The 18257-nt window shown below is 42.1% G+C and overlaps 1 protein-coding gene across 5 annotated transcripts in view; it reads left to right on the top strand.

Moving 5' to 3' along the window:
* The first annotated feature begins 2044 nt into the window (after positions 1-2044).
* Positions 2045-18257, top strand: part of LOC132820402 (zinc finger MYM-type protein 3-like) — a 145161-nt gene continuing 128948 nt past the window's right edge. For 4 of the 5 annotated variants that reach the window (XM_060832494.1, XM_060832497.1, XM_060832498.1 and 1 more), the window contains exon 1: positions 2045-2142. The gene's annotated coding sequence lies outside the window, so the exon portion shown is untranslated. Of the gene's footprint in view, positions 2143-2362; positions 2442-18257 lie in introns of those variants that run through there. The other variant, XM_060832495.1, reaches the window with a different exon arrangement.

Below are 18257 nucleotides of genomic sequence, written 5' to 3' on the forward strand. Positions count from 1 at the left end.
AGTGAGGATTGCATATGCTAGAGATCAGAGTCGAGAGTGTGGTGCTGGAAAAACACAGCAAGTCAGACAACACCCAAGAAGCAGGAGAATCAACATTTTAGGTGTAAGCCTTTCATCAGATTAGATTCGTTTCCCTGCTTCGTGGAAACAGGCCCTTCGGCCCAACAAGTCCACACCAACCCAGAGAGAATGAGGCTTGTGGGCCAGGGGTTTGAGAGAAAAATGGGAGGGAGTGTGGGGTTGGGTGTGGGAAGGTAGCTGAGAATGCGATAGGTAGATGAAGGTGAGGGAGAAGGTGATTGGTCAGAGAGGAGGGTGGATCAGATAGATGAGAAAGGTGATGGACAGGTCAGGAGGGCAGTTGCAATTTGGAGGCTTGGGACTGGGATAATGGTGGGAGAATGAGGAAACTGTTGAAATTCATATTAATCCCATGTGTTTGCAGGGCCCCAAGGTGGAATATGAGGCATTCTTCCTCCAGATTTCAGGTGGTAATGGGTTTGGCAATGGAGGAGGACCAGGACTTGTATGTCCTTGATGGAGTGGGAGGGGGAGTTGGAGTGTTTAGCTATGGAACGGTGGGGGCCAGTCGATGTGGGTGTCCCAGAGATGTTCTCTAAAATGATCCTCAAGTAGGCGTCCTAACTCCCCCATGTCGAGGAGACTACATCAGGTGCAATGGATACAGTAGATGACATTTGTGGAGGTACAGGTAAATTTGTGTCAGATGTGGAAGGATCCTTTGGGTCCTTGGATGGAGGTGAGCACTCTTGACTCTAAACTCACTGTAACCTCAAATACCCCCAGATCTCTAAAGTATACGCATAACTCTCACTCCTTCTGGCTAGCATTCGCAGCCAGGCCAGCCACCTGTATGAACCTCACTGCTGAAATTATTGGCTGAAAATGTGTTGCTGGAAAAGCGCAGCAGGTCAGGCAGCATCCAAGGAGCAAGAGAATCGATGTTTCTCCTGTCCCTTGGATGCTGCCTGACCTGCTGCACTTTTCCAGCAACACATTTTCAGGTCTGATCTCCAGCATCTGCAGTCCTCACTTTCTCCTTGCTGAAATTATTACCCCAGTATTCCTTGCAGGAGTTTAAGCTAAGTGGGTAGTGTTTCATTTCTCTGTAACTTCAAACAAATGATATTTTTTCAGTACACCTGACATTGATGAATGGATCTGTTGTTCAGTGATGGATTTAACTTAGAAGAGTATGTGTGAGGCCTACTCTTGAGCAAACCCATTCGTTTTCACTGTGCTCTGCACAAGTGTTTTATTTGTCACCAATTCCACAAATTTTCTTAGTGGATTAACAATTTACACACACTTTTATGTAGTAACACAAGTATGCTTAAATGTTTTATTCAAAGAATGTCTTTTTGCTTATCCTTTTCCCACATATTAAGATGTAGCTGCACGCGAAACATTAACTGCTTCCTCTCCACAAATGCTACCAGATCTCAATATCTCCAGCAAATTCTGTTCTTGTTTCAAATTTTCGACATCGGTTTCTGTTTTTAATATTTATCTTGCTTTTGAAGGCACGCTTTTTGATGATTTTCTGTTCTACAGGTGTTCGTACATTTATTTTCATAAGTTACCGACCGCGTACTTCCGTTTTCATCAGGTTTTGTATTCCCACCCGCTCCCCTACGATTCACGAAAACGATAAAACAAAAGGCGAGCGGGCGGGCGCACACCACGCGCTGACAGAAGGCGGTGATTGTTGGAACGGTTTTTGTCTGCCTAACCCCGCCCCGCTCCCTCTAGTTCGGCAGACGGAGTCGGGGGAGCGGCACTTGCCCCTCCTCACCTTCCAACTGTCAATCAGACTCCGGGAACCGCCCCCTCCCGAGCTGTCCATCAGACGGAACAACCCCCTCCCCTTCCTCCGGTCAATCGGGCGCGGTGATCCGCCCCCCACCTCCATTTCCCTGTCAATCTGCCCGCTGGGCCCCGCCTCCTCCCGCTTACCCTTTCCAGTCCCTCAGTAGCCCCGCCCCTCCCCCTTGGCCCTGTCAATCAGGCGGAGCGCTCAGTTTGTAGCTGCTCGGAAAGTGAGGTTTGTGATCCTGAGTGGAACCGCCGGCATCTGGAGCTGGCGCTGCCGCTGGTGTCTCTTGAGCAGCCGTGGCGCAGGTATTTCCGCACTTTTTTTTGAAGGTGGGGGGGCTTCGAAACGTCGTTGATGAAGGGCTTGCGGGAGTGGAACATTCGTTGCTCGGTTTAGCTCATTAATTCCGGGGGTAGTTGAAATTTGGAGGTGGGAAGTGTGGGTGTTTTTATTTGAAGCGAGTGGCTGCCTCTCTCTCTCTGTGTGTGTGTGTGCGCCTCACGCAGGATGGCTGCATGTAATAATGGCGGACTCGGCGCAAGAAAAAAACTGAGGGAACAAAAAAAAATCCGCGAGGAGGTGTGCTCCGGTCAAATCGAGAAAGGTGTGGGGTGGGATGAAAAAATATTTTAACGCCTCTGGATGTGTACATTTTTTAAAAAATTACAATCGTGGAATCCTAACTGAGTAACGTTTTATCTCGGTTCTGGTGCAACAAATGGCTCGTGTTTGGGGTGAAATCTATCCCTATCACTTAAGGTCTGGTGCATTTTTTTTAGTGGGTTTCGATAGTTTTCCTACCCCGCCGGCTTGATGTGACCTCTTTTTAAAAAAACACATAAAATCCGCTCTGTTGGAGAGTCAGGGATATTCGATGTGTGTGTATTTCGTTCACTGGTCCATTTTAAGTCTGCCCTTCTGTGCCGTCGCATTGCAAGCACATTTTTTTTGCTCTGAAAATGGTGGTAAACAGACTTTATTTGTGTGTGTTTTTTTGTTTGGTATTAAATGAGAGGCAATGGTGGCGGTTGGAGACGTCTCGCCCAGTCAGACGGTGGGTGGGTGGGGGTTGGAGTTGGAGTCAGCTCGTGTTGAGGGCTGTGGATGGGTGGGTGGGTGGCTGGGGCTGAGGGGTGGAAATGGGAATCCGGTTCAGGAGGTGGGAATCCGTTCCGGGATTGTGGAACGATCCTCTCCTGAGCCCTGAGCACATACATTCCAGCCAGCAGCACCAATTACAGCAATGAATCTGAAGACTATCTTGCTCAAAAGCGTGGGGGTCGCCCGTTAGTTGCTGCTGTTGCTTGTTTGCTCGCTGTCGTAGTAAATAAGGCAAAGGAAGAACAATGTTACAAACAGTTCACTTGATGCTGCTTGTTTCAATACCCACCCCTCAAAAAAAAGCTAGACGGGGCGTTTGATTGCATACTCTACAGGTTGCTAGCTGATCTCTGCTAACTTCATATTTCTGGGAGAAAGTGAGGACTGCAGATGCTAGAGCTGAAAATGTGTTGCTGGAAAAGGGCAGCAGGAATTCCTGAAGAAGGGCTCATGCCCGAAACGTCGATTCTCCTGCTCCTTGGATGCTGCCTGACTGCTGCGCTTTTTCCGGCAACACATTTTCAGCTAACTTCATACTTGTATCAGTTTGTGTTTGCTGCTCGGAGATGAGAGAGAGAGATTGTGGAGGAGAAAAGCATGGCAAGATGTCCTCGCCTGATATCTAACCCAGCAGCGGCCGGGCAACCGATCGTTGTTGGAGTTATCTTTACAGATTACTTTAGAGCAAAATAAAATCTGGTCAAACGGCAGCTCTTTGTATGCAATGTTCCGCTCAATACAGATGAGCGATGCAAGCTCGGACTTCCCTGATCAGGCTCGAATCGTACAACATTGTGCATTTACCAGATGCTCGGACAAGGATATTCGGATTATTGTACCACATTTTAAAAAAAATCTCCGTTATAAAGCATTACCGTTGTGCACATCATCTTAATACAATCACATTGTTTTTAAGGCAGGGGACAATTGTTTGTACCATGTTGTGATCAGCGCAGCAGGTCAGGCAGCATCCAAGGAACAGGAAATTCGACGTTTCGGGCATAAGCCCTTCTTCAGGAATGAAGGGCTGATGCCCGAAACGTCGAATTTCCTGTTCCTTGGATGCTGCCTAACCTGCGCTTTTCCAGCAACACATTTTCAGCTCTGATCTCCAGCATCTGCAGACCTCCCTTTCTCCTCCATGTTGTGATCAGAATAGTAAGTGTTGGCTTTTAGTTCTCTATTTTCTATTGGCTCACGAATGGAACTTGGTGAACTTGTGCCCTTGAACAGGAATGATGCAGTGAGGATTATAAGAAATATGTATACAAAAAGGTTGCTGTTTGTGATGCATGGTAAAATGTCAGAGTTTTACAGTATAGAAAGAGACTCTTTGGCCCATAATGCACATGTGGGCTACAAGTATCTAAATGGGGTGAAAATCAGTCAATGCTAAGAATCGAAATTGGAAAAGGACAGATTGTTGGGATTTGGAAGTTGAACTGGAGCGTGTTGATTGGAAGTGCATTTGGTGGATAAAACAGTGGATGAAAAATGGGACAATTTCAGAAAGGGAGACAAATAGGGTGCAAACTAGGTACATACCTGTGAGAAATAAATACAGGGTAACTAAAGCAAGACTATCTTGCCTGATTAAAGATATTTTTGAGAAACTAAGGAAGAAAAGGTAGGCAAATGATTGATACGAGAATAATAATATCAATAGAAATCAGGAATAGTATCTCAAATGCAGGAGAAGGGTTAAGAGGAAGAATGAGGAAACAGGCTCTGCTAAACCAAACAGTAAACTATTCTTCAAGTGTATTAATAGTAAAAGTGAAAGACAGAGTGGGGTCAATGACAGTGGGTACTAAAAGAATACTGTTATGCTTCTGTCTTTACCAAATTACAAGATGGTCACAGTGGCCTGGTTGAAAATGTGTGTGTTAAGCAACTGAATGGTAAATGATAGAGAAGAGGTCCTAAAAAGGCTGCCTGCACTCCAGGTAGCCAAGTCACCAGGCCCAGATGAGGTGCATCCTAGATTGCTGAGAGAGTTATGGGAGCAAACTGCGGATCTGTTGACTGAAATTTTCCGGGCCCCTCTGAACATAAGATGAGTCCCAGGGGACTGGAGGATTGTAAATGTGATACCGTTGTTTAAGAAAGAGACCCAAAGAATAACCCAGGAAACTACAGACCTGTCAATTTGACATTAATAGTGGGAAAACAGATGGAGGCCAGATTTACAGGTGAGGTAAATATGCACTTGGAGTAAAATAAGTTAATACTAGACAGTCAATATGGCTTTGTCAAGGGCAGGGCATATCTGACAAATTTAATTGGGTGTAGAGAATGTTAGATGACTAAAACAATTGAGGTTTTGGTAAAAAAAATGAAGCATGTGTCAGATGTAGACAGCAGAGATTGAGTGAATTCTACGAGTACAAAAATAGTAAGAGTAGGCTTAAGAGGGCAATCAGGAAGGCAGAAAGGGCACATGAGATAGCTTTGGCAAATAGGATTAAGGACAATCCAAAGGGATTATTAAAAGTACATTAAGGACAAAAGAGTAATTAGGGAGAGAATAGGGCCCCTCAAAGATCAGCAAGGTAACCTTTGTGTGCAACTGTAGGAGATGGGGGAGATACTAAACAAGTGTTTACTGTGGAAGATATAGAATGTGGGGAACTAGATGGTGACATATTGAAAAATATCCACATGACAGAGGAAGAGGTGCTGGATGTCTTAAAATGCATAAAGATGAATAAATCTCCTGGATATGATGAGGTGTACCCAAGAACTTTGTGGGAAGCTAGGGAAGTGATTGTTCGGTCCCTTGCTGAGATATTTGTATAATTGATAATCACAGGTGAGGTGCTGGAAGACGGGAGGTTGGCTAACGTGGTGCTACTGTTTAAGAAAGATGGTCAGGAAAAGCCAAGGAACTATAGACCGGCGAACCTGATGTCGCTGGTGGGCAAGTTGTTGGAGGGAATCCTGAGGAGCAGGATTTACATGTATTTGGAAAGGCAAGGACTGATTAGGGCTAGTCAACATGGCTCACAAACTTGATTGAGCTATTTGAAGAAGTAACAAAGAGGATTGATGAGGACAGAGTAGTGGACATGATCTATATGGACTTCAGTAAGGTGTTCGACAAGGTCCCCTGTAGTAGATTGTTAGCAATGTTAGATCGCATGGATATACAATGAGAACTAGCCATATGGATACAGAACTGGCTTGAAGATGGAAGGTCGTGGAGATGGGTTGCTTTTCAGACTGGAGGCCTTGACCAATGGTGTACCACAAAAGTCAGTACTGGGTCCACTGCATTTTGTCATTGATATCAATGATTTGAATGTGAACATCGGAGGTATAGTTATTAAGTTGCAGATGACAACAAATTTGGAGGAGTGGTGGGCAATGAAGAAGGTTACCTCAGAGTACAATGGGATCTTGATCAGATGGACGAATGGGCTGAAGAGTGGGAGATGGAGTTTAATTTGGGTAAATGTGAGGTACTGCATTTTGGAAAGGCAAATCAGGGCAGGACTAACATATTTAACTGTAAGGTCTTGGGGAATGTTGCTCAACAGAGACCTTGGAGTGCAGGTTCATAATTCCTTGAAAGTGGAATTGCAAGTAGCTAGGGTAGTGAAGAAGGCTTCCTTTATTGGCCAGAGCATTGAGTATTGGAGTTGGGAGGTCGTGTTGCGGCTGTACAGGACATTGGTTCAGCCACTTTTGGAATATTGTGTTGATGTGGACAAATTGGACCGAAGGGTCTGTTTCTATACTGTACATCTCTATGACTAAGTTATTTGAGATGACACAGATAGTTGAGGGCAGTGCTGTGGACATTGTATATTTGGACTGGCAGAAAGCATTTAATACAATACCGCATGGCAGCTTGATTAGTAAATGAGAAATGTTTGGGATTGATGGGTCCTAGGGAGCATGGATTTACATGTTGGCTGAAAGATAGGAAGCAGAGGATAGGTATCGATGGGCATTTCTCAGAGGAGAAGAGTTGGAAGTGGTGTTTCTCAGGGATCGGTGTTGGGACCTTTGCTTTTTCTGATGTATATAAATGATTTGGAGATGGGCGATGAGGGCAAACTCTCTCTAAGCGAGGGAGAATAGTGAATTGTGAGGATGATGCTGAGTGACTTCAAAGAGTTATTGTTAAGTTGAGAACTTGGGCAGACTCCTGGCAAATGCTCTTCAATGTAGAGAAATGTGAGTAATGCATTTTGATCGAAGTAGCATGGAGAGATAATACAGACTCAATGGTATGATTTTGAGGGGAGTACAGTAGCAGAGGGAACTCTGGGTTCATACCCATGATTCTCTTAAGGTGGCTGGGCATGTTGAAACAATTGTTAGGAAGGCATATAGGATCCTTTGGTTTATAAATAGAGGCATAGAGTATAAAAGTGAAGAAGTGTTGCTGCACCCCTACAATCATTGGTCTCCCCACATTTGGAGTACTGTGTTCAGTTCTGGGCGTTTATTCAAGGAAAGATATTAAAGCTCTGTTGAGAGCTCAAGGAAGATTTTTGAGAATGATACCAGGAAGGAAGGAGTTTAGGTACAAGGAAATCATGGAGAGATTGGGCTTCTTCTCCTTGAAGTAGAGAAGATTAATAGGTAACCTATTGAGGTGTTCAAAATTATCAACAATTTTGATAGGATGAAGAAAAATGCACTGTTTCCACCTCGCTGGTTCGTCAGTAACTAGGGATCCCAATTTCAAGACAGCAAGAAAACCAGGAGTAAGATGAGGAGTAATCTCTTTCCTCAGAGTTGCTAGGATTTGGGATGTGCTGCCTGAGAGCATGGTGAGGCAAATTTCATAGGAGTTTTCAAAAGAGAGCTGGATATATTTTGAAAGTGATGAAGTTAGAAGGTTATGGAGATAGAGTTGGAGAATGGGACCAGCTACATAACTCTCTTTCAGGAGCTGGTCAAGTGACCACCTCTGAACTGTAAAATTCTGTGTTTCTGTATTCTCAACCCATTTTCCAACACGTGGCCTATGCTTGTGTATGATACGACATTTCAAGTACTCAGTTAAGTATTCCATAAATGTCATTTTTGCCAACCCTCAGCTGAGTGTACTTTGGATTTTGAGATATTCATGTTGTCTGAGGTTGAGCAAACAAATCAGTCTATGAATGGAACTCTTAGCCAGCTGGACATTATTTGCATCAGCATAAACAATTAAATGTATTATATTACTTATAAGGTGCCTTTATTGCAATGGGGTATTGCCTGTTTTTAGGCATATAGAATCATTTCCTTTGCATTTTAATTGAGATATGTTGACACTCGTTCATCTCTCTCACCTGGCGTTTGCATCAAGGTCTCTGAGAAAGGATGGCCACAGGTTCAGGAAAGCACCATGAGCACATGTGTAGTGTTCCTCACATAGAGTTTGCTCAAGAAACTCAGGAGCTTCAGCAGCATCTGTTTGGAGAGAGAACTAACATTGCAAGCACAGTAAAGCTTTCTTTGAGACTAGCCAACATATTACCTGTTTGATTGTTGCTTGAACACCTAGATTGAAATAGAACTGACCATCTCATCTCTCGTATCATGCTCAATGGATAACTGATTCTACTTGTTTAGTCACCATTAGTTCAGCTGTTATGTATCTTGTCCAAGAGTGCTTATTTTTGGGGAAGAATGTCTGAAGTGGGGAAAATTCCATTTCCCATCAGTTTCATTTCACACTTAGTAAAGAAAATGTCAGTAATTCTAAATTTTATGTCTTATGTTATTTTGAGGTTTAATTCTACTTTTTATGTTGAAGCATGGTGAACTTGCCATAATTTTCTGCCAATGACAACGTTTAGGTCAGAAAACCAAACTCTTTCACCACAGTTATACAGCTTGTTGATACATCACTGGGTCATCACACTAATAAGTGGTGATGGATTCACTCTTGTATCTCCCAGATATATAGTTTCTCATCCATTTCAATCTTGCAGGTTAAATAGAAATTGGAAGTTTCCTCAAAGAGAAGGAGAACGAAAGGTTGGGTTAAGGAGTTTCCATGCTGCATACAACAATAATATCTATAATACAGTAGTGGTGTTAACTGCTTGTTTGCATTGAGCTTTGAAGGCGATCCCATATAACTTGTTTGTTTGAGGCAGTCTCAAATAAATTATTGAATGTTTTGGGAAAAATAATAGCTAAAATAAAAGCATGGCTGGGTGCATTCAATCTGCTGGTATTCACCACCTGCTGAGCTGACTTTTTTAAACAATACTTAGCATGGTCCACGTGTGTCAAAACGTTTTGTATGTTGGATAAAGTAACAGTGAATTTGGCAATTGGATGACTTAGTTACTTCTGTTTTCCATAGCATTGATCAAGACACTTGAGAATTAGTCTTGTTCATCTATTGGTTCGGTCCAGAAAATGTCACTTGTGTTCGTGGTTCCTTGTTAGCAACGATCTGGTTAACATCTTTTCTACAACGCCTGAAGCAGTTTGATAAAGCCGCATTGTTATTGTTTAGATTCTGAAATTTGTAATATGTTGCCAGTTTATATTGTGTGTGTAATATCAACATTGCACATTAAGTATCAGAATTCAAACAGACTGTACAGCAGTACCAAAGTCTGGAAGGACACACTGTTTGCTATTGGGTGATTTTGAGAGTTCAGAGTAGGAAAGTAACAAACACACATTGTGCTTTGATAAAATCTTAATAGAATGCTTTTGGATTTGCTGAGAAATGTTCTGCATGTGCTGGTTCTGAAATAGAATGGATTTGCCATGCTAGTGGAAATTGGATCTAATAATTTTCTTAATTTTTGTTGTGTGAAATTATTTAGGAATAGTGGAATTTAGAGCTCTTGAGGAATGATAGGAGAGCAGAGGAATTAGTGGCCTTAAGGCTGGAAAATCCACATTATAGCTTCAGTAGAGCAAAACACATTTTCACATGTATTGAAATGAAAAAAAACTGTGTCCTTCAACGAGTGCCTTGGGAGGGATGGGTCACGTGCTGTATAAAATCCTGGTCGTAGATTGAAAAACTTACTGCACTTGGTAAACGTCTCAAACATAAAGGGAAGCTAGTGTCCTCCCCCAATTTTCTTTTCAGAAAGTGACAAGGCAATCCTGATGATACAGGCTCCTTTGATTTGACATTTGTAACCAGAGAAATAGGTGAAAGGATTAACACAGGGTGCACGATACGATTGGTTGAATAGATAGTTATATGCAAGGGGCAACCTGTATGATTTTGTAAAAAGGTTCTGTTTTAAAATCAGTTGTATCTTATTGAAGTCACCAAGGTTGTAGATGAGGCAAGCCCACTTTCGTAGAATTCATACAGTATGGAAGCAGGCCATTTGGCCCATTGAGTCCACATTGACATTGTGAAGACCATAAGGTATAGGAGTGGAAGTAAGGTCATTCAGCCCATCGAGTCATTCATTCATGGAAGATGAGCATTTCAACGCTACTTACCTGCACTCTCCTTTAATTCTTTGTGAGATTAAGAGTTGATAAATCTCTGCCTTGAAGACATTTCATGTCCCAGCCTCCACTACGCTCCATGGCAATGAATTCCACAGGCCCACCAGCCTCTGGCTGGAAGAAATGTCTCCTCATTTCCGTTTTAAATTGACCCCCTCTAATGCTAAGGCTGTGCGCATGGGTTCTAGTATCCCTGTTTGACTGAAACAAATTCCCAGCATCCACCATGCATTATCTTCTAAGTTTCTTTTAGATCTCCCCTCACCCTTCTAAACTATAATGAATACAGTCCCAGGACCCTCAGCTGTTCATCTTATGTTAGGCCTACCATTCCAGTGATCATCTGTGTGAGTGTCCGCTGGACACGCTCCAGTGCCAGTATGTCCTTCCTGAGGTGTGGGGCCCAAAACTGGTCACAGTACTGTAAATGGGGCCTAACCAGAGCTTTATAAAGTCTCAGTAGCACAGCGCTGCTTTTACATTTCAGCCCTCTTGAGATACATGACAACATTATATTTTCTATCTTAACCACAGACTCAACCTTCCAGAATCCTGTAAAGGATGACTTGACTAGCACTCCCAGATCCCTTTGTACATTGGCTTAAGAATTTTCTCACCGTTTAGAAAATAGTCTGTCCCTGTATTTTTTTTCCAAAGTGCAAGACCTCGCATTTGCTCACATTGAATTTCATCAGCCATTTCTTGGACCACTCTCCTGAACTGTCTAAATCTTTCTGCAACCTCCCCACCTCCTCAGAACTACCTGCTGTCCGCCTTACTTTGTATCATCGTCAAACTTTGCCAGAATGTCCAAAGTCCCTTCATCCAGATCATTAATATATAAAGTGAACAGCTGCGGCCCCAACACTGAACCCTGCGGGACACCTGTTATCACTAGTTGCCATTCCGAAAAAGACCCTTTTATCCCAACTCTCTGCCTTCTGTCTGACAGCCAATCATCAATCCATGCCAGTGGCTTACTTTGAACACCATGAGCCCTTGACCTTACTCAAGCCTCCCGTGAGGCACCTTATCAAAGGTCTTTTGGAAGTCTTGGTAGATAAAATCCACTGGGTTTCCCTGGTCTAGCCTACTTGTTACCTCTTCAAAGAATTCTAACAGGTTTGTCAGGCACAACATCCCCTTACTAAATCCATGCTGATTTGTTCTAATCCAACCCTGCACTTCCAAGAATTTGGAAATCTCATCCTTAATGGTGGATTCTAGAATTTTACTTATAACCGAAGTTAGGCTAATTGGCCAATAATTTTCCATCTTTGTCTCGATCCTTTCTTGAACAAGGGGGTTACAACAGAGATTTTCCAATCATCTGGTACTTTCCCTGACTCCAGTGATTTTTGAAAGATTACAACCAACACCACCTATTTCTTCAGCCACCTCCCTCAGAAGTCTAGGATGTTGCCCATTAGGGCCAGAAGCTTTATCAATTTTTAGACATTTTAGCTTTTCTCATACTTTGTCTTTTGTAATGGCTACTGTACTCAGCTCTGCCTCTTGACTCTCCTTAATTGTTGGGATATTACTCATGTCTTCCACAGTGAAGACTGACACGAAGTATTTATTAAGTTCTTCAGCTGTTTCCTTATCTCCCATCACTAGCCTTCCTGCATCAATATGGATTGGCCCAATTTCTACTTTTGCCCCTCATTTGTTTCTTACGTACTGAACATTCTACCCAGTTACCACCCCCAACCCTCTTCATCTCACCCTGCATTTTCCATGGCTAATTCACCAAGCTTGTCCATCTTTGGACTGTAAGAGGAAATCTGAGTATCCAGAGAAAACCTATGCAGAAATGGGGAGAATATGTAAACTCCACACACAGTTGCCCAAGTGTGGAATTAAACCCAAGTCCTTGGTGCTATGAGGCAGCAGGGCTAATCACTGAGCCCCTATTATTGTTTACTTTGACTTTGAGTGCTTTAGATGAGTACCAAACCAAGCTTTTCTGCAAGCCAAACCTTCTGATATTTATTATCAGAATATTTCGAACTGGGTTGCGGATTGCCTTGACCACATTGGCATAAGGCCATTGTAAATAGATTTAAATCTGTTTAACTATATTAGCATTCAGTCCTGCAAGGTTAAATGGGATCCCTGCCCTTCAATTTCATTGATCTACATGTGGGTCTCTATTTGCATTTTTGGAGGTTGTTTTAAGGCATGTGCTGGTTTTATGCCTGTGGACAATGTTCCTCTACTTCAAGTGAATTTTGATATGAGAGGAGATTGAACAGGTGACTCTCAAATGACATTTAAATCATTGTGCATACATGTGTGTTTATGTATACCCATCAAGATTCATGAATGAAATTATAACTAAAGCAAATGAGGTGTTGAAAATAGTTCGTCCCTGTATTCTTTCTTTCTGATGTGCAAGACCTCGCATTTGTCACATTGAATTTCATCAGCCATTTGTTGGACCACTCTCCTAAATGAATTTGACCAGACCTCACTTTGAATATGATGTCCAGTTTTGGTTATCTCACAAGTTTGGTGACTTTGGACAGGATACAGCAGAGAGCAATCATGCTAATTTTGAGCATGAGGCATCTCGATTATCAAGATAACTTCAAAAAAAATCATGACCCTGCATTTGTGAGATGCATAGATTTCAAGATGGTCTGATTTGAGGTTTATAAGATCGTGAAGATGATATGTTTTGTTCCAGTTCAATTTGTTCAAGTTAAGGAAGGACTAGATGTTGCAACTTTGTTGTATAAGACCACATCTAGTTTAGGTGTCAGGAGGTGGTTTATTTTAGGGAATGTTGGATTCTCTGCGATACCAGTTTGTGGTAGGTGACAACTGACTGAATTCTTCTGACTGGACTTGGATGATTTCTTGTTGTATGTGTGGTGCTAGGAAAGCACAGGAGATCAGGCAGCATCCAAGGAACAGGAGAATCAATGTTTTGGGCAGAAACCCTTCATTAGGAATGCCTGAAACGTCGATTCTCCTGATCCTCGGATGCTGCCTGACCTGCTGTGCTTTTCCAGCACCACGTTCAAATATCTGCAGTCCTCACTTTTTCTCTTCAGATGATTTCTTGTTTGGTTGGAAATAATTGTTTGCAGAATATTTTGTAAGTACTGCAACAAATTTGGACAAGGGTGATCTCTTTAACTTGTTTTGATTACTCTGATTGGAAAGGGGGTATTTTCCCCTTCCTTGACCTGGAGTTTTAAAATTTGTTCTGCATTTCCCTGGAGATCACTTGGATTTTGGATGGACTAGAATGTATTTTCATAAAGAGACAGAAGAGTATTCGTAATACGTGTTAACATTAGACTAATTTGAAGTGACATAGAACATAAACTTCAAGGAAAAGGCCAATGAAAGGCAAAACACTATGGAGGCTGGTAATCTGAAATGGAAACAAGATACATTGAGAATACTGAGTAGGTAAGGCAGCATCTGTGGAGGGAAAGAAGTTCAAGTTTCAGATCAGTGATCTTTCACCAGAAGAGAAACAAGTTATCTGATACAGTGGAGCTATGCTAGTGTTTGTACTCCACATGAATCTTCTTCAAACCCTACTTTATCTCTCCATATCACGATAAATTTCTGTATTATTTTTTGCCTCCTATTGAGCTCGCTCTTTCTTAAGTTCATCTGTATATACTCCCTGGTATAGGAAGGATGTTGTGAAACTTGAAAGGGTTTACAAGGGTGTTGCCAGGATTGGAGGGCTTGAATGAAGGGGAGAGGCTGAATAGGGTGGGGCTATTTTTCCTTGAGTGTCAGAGGCTGAGGGGTGATCTTTTGAGGTTTATAAAATCACGCGGGGCATGGAGAGGGTAGATAGATAAGGTCTTTTCCCTGAGGTGGGGGAGCCCAAAAAGAGAGGGCATAGATTTAAGGTGAGAGGGGAAAGATTTAAAAGGAACTGAAAGGGCAACTTTTTCACACAGAGGGTAGTCCATGTATGGAATGAACTGCCAGAGGAAGTGCTGGAGGCTGGTACAATTTACAACAATTAAAAGACATCTGGATGGATATATGAAAAGGAAGGATATAGAGAGATATGGGCTAAATGCTCGCAATTGGGACTAGATTTATTTGGCTGTCTGGTCAGCATGGACGAGTTGGACGGAAAGGTCTGTTTCCATGCTGTATATCTCTGTGACTCTTAGTTCCATGTTCTGAATGAGCAAATTTCTTGTGAATTCTTCAATGTATAAATTAGCAGCTATCCTTTCTGTGACCCTTCGCTTTGGATTTAAAACCTCCAACTGCTAAACTAAATGATATTTGTGTTCTAAAATTCAGACCATTGAATGACAATGGAAATAACTATTTTGCCTTGTTTATTAACAATGCTCTCAAATTTGCTCAGCACCGGAGATAGTGTGACTAGAAAGGGTTGTAATGTGTATTCCGTTAACATGAATTTGTTATAACATGATTGTTGAATTGTGGATTGTTTCTAAAACACAAAGTTTTACAGTGTGTATTGGCTATAACATGATTCCGGCCTGATTAGTTTAAATGGTGCTGCTCTTAGGTGATTTTCTTAAAACAGGATTGCATGAGAATGGAACTACACATTTTAGTAGAACTGACTGTAAGCAAATTCATAAGAGACTGGGGATGACTTTTTTTAAGTCAATAAAACATTCACTGCATTAGCCTATGGAGTTTTCAGAATTTTTCGGAATAAACTTGCTTTTCATTTGTGTTTGTATTTCATTACTATATGTTTGCTTTGGAGAATAGTTTTGCCAGATCTGGATTATTTGAATACTGTAGGGCTTCACTATCTTTTACTAAAACAGGCAATCATCACAAAATCATGTATACGTAATCCCCCACTTCTCTTTTTCGCTAACAATCTGTGCCATAAACCATTCTGCCCACTTCCCTCCATGATGTGCAGCACTATTTGGATATCTTAACTGTTAACACTGCAATGATCCATTTTACGTTTTTGATATGTACTTATGCTGTTGAGTTGGATTTAAACTAGATTAGCAGGGAATCCTGACAAGTAGTTCATAACGGAGAGAAGCTGAGTTAGAATTAGAGTCTGGAAGACAGAGGAAATAAATATAGGTTGGATCAGGAAGAAATTAATTTAGCAAGGCTAAATGGAATGCATTTTAATGTAAGGAGTCTGAGCAATCAGGTAGATGAACTGAGGGCACAGATAGGCTTGTGGGAATATGATATTAGATTACTTACAGTGTGGAAACAGGCCCTTCGGCCCAACAAGTCCACACCGACCCGCCGAAGCGCAACCCACCCATACCCCTACATATACCCCTTACCTAACACTACGGGCAATTTAGCATGGCCAATTCACCTGACCCACACATCTTTGGACTGTGGGAGGAAACCGGAGTACCCGGAGGAAACCCACGCAGACACGGGGAGAACGTGCAAACGCCACACAGTCAGTCGCCTGAGGCGGGAATTGAACTCAGGTCCCTGGCGCTGTGAGGCAGCAGTGCTAACCACTGTGCCACCGTTACATTCGAGATTTGACTCAACGATGGACAGGGTTGGCAACTTGGCATTCCTGGTTAATAGGGTATTCAGATAAGATAAAGAGGGGACGAGAAGGGAAGTTGCTAAAGGAGTCAATTAAAGTAGTAAAGAGGGATGATATTTTGGAAGGATCATGAAATGAAGCCTTCTGGGTCGAGGTGAAAAGAAAACCTCAGTGGCAAAACAAATACACTATTGAGTGTGTCGTGTCGGGGTCAATCAAGGAGCATCAGACATAGTGATAGAGTTGTACAGCATGATAAAAGACCCTTCGTTCCAACTTGTCTATGCTGACCAGATATCTTAAATTCATCTAGTCCCCTTTCCCAGCATTTGTACCCATCCAGATGCCTTTTAAATGCTGTAATTGCACTAGCCTCCTCCACTTCCTTTGGCAGTTCATTCCATACACACATCACCTCCTGTGTGTGGAGATAAATGCCCCTTAGGACCCCTTTATATCTTTCCCCTCTCACTTTAAACCCATGCCCTGGGAAAAAGATTTTTTCTCCTTACCCTATCCATGTCCCTTATGATTTTATAAACCCATATACGGTCATCCATAAGTCTCCAAGCTGCAGGAAAAATAGCCCAAGCCTATTCAGCCACTCTCTCTAGCTCAAATCCTCCAATCCTGGAAAAATCTTTGTAAACCTTGTCTGCACTCTTTCAAATGTAACAACATTTTTCCTATAGCAGGGAGAGCAGAATTGAATGCAGTCTTCCAAAAGTGGCCTAACCAATGTTCTGTATAGCTACATGACATCCCAACTTGTAAAAGGCAAGTATACTACCCTGTTACTATTCTATCTATCTGTGACTCCACCTTCAAGGAAATATGAACCTGCACCTCAAGTCATTTCTCCCAGCATCCTGCCATTAACTGTTGTAAGTCCTGCCCTGATTTGGCATACCAAAATGCAGCAACTCACATTACCTAAGTTAAATTCCCATCTGCCACTCAGCCTGAGCATGTGTAAAGGGTATAAGCAGGCAGGGAAAGAGTTCATTTTTTGAAACAGGAAGTTCAGCTGAGTATGACTCAGATCAGATAAGGACTTAGACTAAACAATGGGGTGCTGGAGAAAAGGATAAAGGGTTAACAAGGTGGAAAAACATACATTATGTAGAGCAATTTAACAGTCTTGGAAGCATTCAGTATGTAAGGTCAGTCGTGGTGGGAAACAAAAATTGGAGGCAGAGAGCCTTGTCCACCTGTTTTTAACTGTCAGAACTGAAGTGTGACATCACTGGACAACAGGTCATTGTTAGGTATTTCTTGCACATCTTCCTTGATGGTTTAAGTGATTTAAATGAAGAGATGTTGTTATGGCTGAAAAATGCAGTTAAGAAATTGACTTAAAATATTCAGCAGCTAAAGTAATTAAAATAAATATAGATGCTGGGCAGGTGATAAATCGCAGTTGTAGTATGCAGGGGCTGGTGATGCCTGTACAGTACATGGTGATACTATCTTCTGCAAGTGTGGGCTGCTCTGGGAACTTTGGATCAGAGTTGATGAGCTGGAGTCTGAGTTGCAGATGCTGTGATATGTTGGAGAGGGGTTAGTTAACAGAATGCTGATCAATGTCACAACCCCTAGATTGACCATAGACCAATGGTCAATGACTAAGGGGAAATGGTTCTGTTGAGGGGCTATGGGCTAAATTAGAAAGTGGAGCACAAAGATGAGCTCTTAATTAATATTTGAGAAATGTGTAACTTGGTATAAAGTAAAGGACATTAGAAAGATGAATGCATGGTTGATGGATTGGTGTGAGACAAATAGATTCCAATTCGTGGGGAACTTACAGTAGTTGGCGAAGAGAACTGTTCCATTGGGACAGGGTTCATTTGATCCATGCTGGGAGCAGTGTCCTCACAAATCCCACAACGAAAGTTGCAACTAGGTCTTTACACTGACAAGTTGTGATGTGGTGGGTTCAGTTGAGAAACTTTAGACAGTCTGGAGTGTTTTCCTTGGAGCAGAGAAGGTTGGAATAGGGTCTGATAAGGATGCAGATAAGGTGAATATGAAGGCACTTTTCCCACCGGTAGAGGGTTCGATAACTAATGATTATAGATTTAAGGCAATTTGCATAAGGCTAAGAGGAGGTTTGAGGATAAATGGTTTTCACAAAGGGTTGCAGAAATTTAGAACTCAAAGTCTGAACTTGGACAGTTGTTTTAGATATTCATTTGCAATGTGATGGAGGTGTCTGGGATATGGTCTTTTGTTTTAGTCATTCATGGGAATGACTCGGTCATCATGTATTGCCCATCCCTTATTGTCCAGTGAAGGGTAAACCATATTGCTTTAGATCTGTAATTATTGGTAGGCCAGAACTAATAAGAACATTAGTAAACC

This window comes from Hemiscyllium ocellatum, chromosome 11, assembly GCF_020745735.1.
Source record: "Hemiscyllium ocellatum isolate sHemOce1 chromosome 11, sHemOce1.pat.X.cur, whole genome shotgun sequence".
In the NCBI taxonomy this organism is placed as follows: domain Eukaryota; kingdom Metazoa; phylum Chordata; class Chondrichthyes; order Orectolobiformes; family Hemiscylliidae; genus Hemiscyllium; species Hemiscyllium ocellatum.